General features: G+C 38.8%; 1 pseudogene; it reads right to left on the reverse strand.

The window, feature by feature from the left end:
* Positions 1-2,100: 2,100 nt before the first annotated feature.
* LOC123325332 lies at positions 2,101-2,260 on the reverse strand (annotated as a pseudogene).
* Positions 2,261-3,348: the final 1,088 nt, after the last annotated feature.

Consider the following 3,348-nt stretch of genomic DNA (forward strand, 5'->3'; position numbering starts at 1 on the left):
TCAGGGATATCAGTCAGAAATTCTCCTTTCTGATGGGGTCTTTGCTTGGTTTGGGGATTAAGGTAATGCTGACCTCATAAAATGAGCCTGGAAGCTTACCTTCTGTTTCTATTTTTTTGAAACAGCTTCAGGAAAATAGGTATTATTTCTTCTTTGAATGTTTGTTAGAATTCCCCAGGGAATCCATCAGGACCTGGACTCTTATTTTTTGGGTGGCTTTTGATCACTGCTTCAATCTCGTTACTGGTTATTGGCTTATTCAGGTTGTCAGTTTCTTCCTGTTTCAGTCTTGGTAGTTTATATGTTTCCAGGAAGGCATCCATTTCTCCCCGGTTGCTTAATTTATTGGCATACAGTTGTTGATAATAATTTCTAATAATTGTTTCTATTTCCTTGGTGTTAGTCATGACCTCTCCCCTTTCATTCAGAATTTTATTAATTTGGGTCCTTTCTCTTTTCTTTTGGATATGATCATTGATATGATCTACTCTGTTTCTGGTTTCTAATTCATTGATCTCTGCTCTAATCTTAATTCTCTTCTAATGCATGGCTTAGGCATCATTTGTTGCTTTTTCTCTAGTTCTTTAAAGTGTAGAGTTAGTTGGTGAATTTGAGATTTTTCAGTTTTTTTTAGTGAGGCTTTGATGGCTATGTATTTCCCCCTTAGGACTGCCTTTGCAGTATACCATAGGTTTGGAGTGATGTGTTTTCATTCTCATTGGTTTCCATGAATTGTTTAAGCTCTTCTTTGATTTCCTGGTTGACCCAAACATTCTTGAGCAGAGTGGTCTTTAGCTTCTAAGTGTTTGAATTTCTTCCAAATGTTTTCTTGTGATTGAGTTCCAGTTTTAAAGCATTATGGTCTGAGAATATGCAGGGAATAATCTCAGTCTTTTGGTATTGGTTGAGACCTGATTTGCGATTCGGTATGTGGTCCATTCTGGAGAAAGTTCCATGTGCACTCGAGAACATTCCACCCTAAAACAACAGAATACTCATTCTTCTCGAGCGCATATTCTGTGGGTTTTAGCAACTATATAATGACGTGTATGTATTATTGTACAACCAAATATGATGGTTTCACTGCTCTAATAATCCTCTGTGCCTAAGAATAGAGGGACACTTCCTCAGCTAAAAATTTTTACAAAAAACTAAGAGGTAACATCAGACTTAATGGTGAGAAACTTGAAGTTTTCCCATAGAGATTAGCAACAAGGCAAAGATTTTCCCACTCACCACTTCTTCCAACATCCTACTAGAAGTCCTGAGTAGCGTGATGTCATAAGAAAAGGAAATAAGTATACAGATTGTGAAGGAAGAAATAAAACTGTTTACTGATGACATGATTGACTGTAGAAAATCTGAAAGAATCAATGTAAAAATTCCTGGAACTAATAAGCAATTATAGCAGGGCTGCAAGAGACAAGGTTAGTAAATAAAAGTTAATTGCTTTCCTGTATAGCAGTGATGAACAAGTGGAATTTGAAATTAAAAACATTGCCATTTACATTCCCATCACAAAATAAATACTTAGGTCTAAAATAACAATAGGTACAAGATCTACATGAGAAAACTACAAAAATGTGATGAACTAAATTGAATAACTAAAGAGAGACATTCTATGTTCATGGATAGGCTGAGTCAATATTGTCAAGATACCAGTTCTTACCAACTTGATCTACCAGATTCAATAGAATCCCAATCAAAATCCCAAGTTATTTTGTGGATATCAACCAAAAAGATTCTAAGTGTTATATGGAGGGGCAAAAAACACACAATACTCTAGGCAACACAATACTGCATGATTGAATCTGCTTTTGGAGCTCTCTATTGAGTTTTTCAGTTCCATAGGTGCATTATTCAGTTCCAGGATTTCTGCATAGTTCTTCTTAATTTTTTTTTTAATTAAACTTCTCATTTTGTTAATGGATTGTTTTCCTCATTTTGTTTGCTTGTGTTCTCTTGGATCGTACTGAGTTTCTTGAAGATGATTATTTTAGTGTTTTTTTTTTTTTTTTTTGTCAGGCCATTTGTAGATCTCCATTTATTTAGAGTCAGTTACTGGAGATTTATTAGTTTATTCTGGTGGTATGATGTTTGATTCTTCATTATAGTCCATCATTGATATCTGTGCATTTGAAGGAGCAAAACACTCTGAGTCTTCATAGACCAATTTTGTCTGGGAAATAACACATCCTATTAGCAATAATCGCGCCTCGGATAAACCTCGTTGGCTACGATACTGCCACTGCACAAAGCTGAAATAACACATCCTAATAGGTTGTAGGATGATGGGATTGTCTTTGAGATCCCGCTCAAGTGGGGTTGTGGCTGGGTCACATGGCTACTGCTTAACCCACAGTGGGGTCTGCCATAGTTGGGCCTATTACCAGGGGTTTGGTTGGGTGTGGATCCTGTTTAGTATGAATGAATGGGACTATCTCCAGTACTTTGGTCAGTAGAGCTAGTGCTGGGCCCCTTGGTGCCCTTCAAAATCTGCAGTTGGGTTCACAGATAGCCATACTTTTACCAGTTGCATGGAGGAGTTTGAGTTCTGTTAGCTCCCTGGGAGAACTCCTCCCAGGTCACTGGATGGGTTGCAGGGCAGTCAGGTCTGGCCCAGGGATGTGGCTGAGTGGAGCTGGAACTAAGTCATAGGACTTATTAAGAGGTTAAGGATGGGAATGAGGTCTGCAGGACTTTCTCTAGGGGCACAGAAAACTATGTGTTTGTTGGTTCCCTGGGTGGGCAGTACTGCTCTTGGGACTGGTTCACAGGCTTCTACAAGGCACACAGGATCAAGGTTGGGAGAACTTTTACCCAAAACATGGTTGGGTGATAGTCCTCCCAGGTCCCTTGGGAAATGGTGCTGATGTAGGACCAAGACCAAACAGAGCTGTGGTTAATTCCTCTAGGATATGGGGCTGCTTCCAGGTTTGTAGTCATGACCATATTGCCAAGCTTGCCATCTTGGCATAGGCCTGCCTTCTCAAAATGACCCTTCAGTAGTTTAGGCTCCACTAGAGTTTTGCAAGCTCCTGACTGGAACCCAAAGCCCCACCTCCACCCCAAAGGCTTTTTTTTTTTTCTTCGTCTGTGGATGACTGCTAAATTGTTGTTGAGGCAGTATGAATGGGGAGCCTCCTATTTAGCCATCTTGGTGACACTGTCATTCCACAAACTTGGTAAAGTTGTGTTTTTATTTTCACTTAGTTGTAACTATTTTTAAATTTCTCTTAAGATGTCTTTGACCTATGTGTTACTTAAAGGTATGTTATTTAGTCCCAATATTTTGGGATTTTTCACGTATCTTGGTGAATATTCCACATTGGCTTGAGAACAATGTAT

The sequence above is a fragment of the Neomonachus schauinslandi genome, chromosome 7 (genome assembly GCF_002201575.2).
Source record: "Neomonachus schauinslandi chromosome 7, ASM220157v2, whole genome shotgun sequence".
Taxonomy (NCBI): domain Eukaryota; kingdom Metazoa; phylum Chordata; class Mammalia; order Carnivora; family Phocidae; genus Neomonachus; species Neomonachus schauinslandi.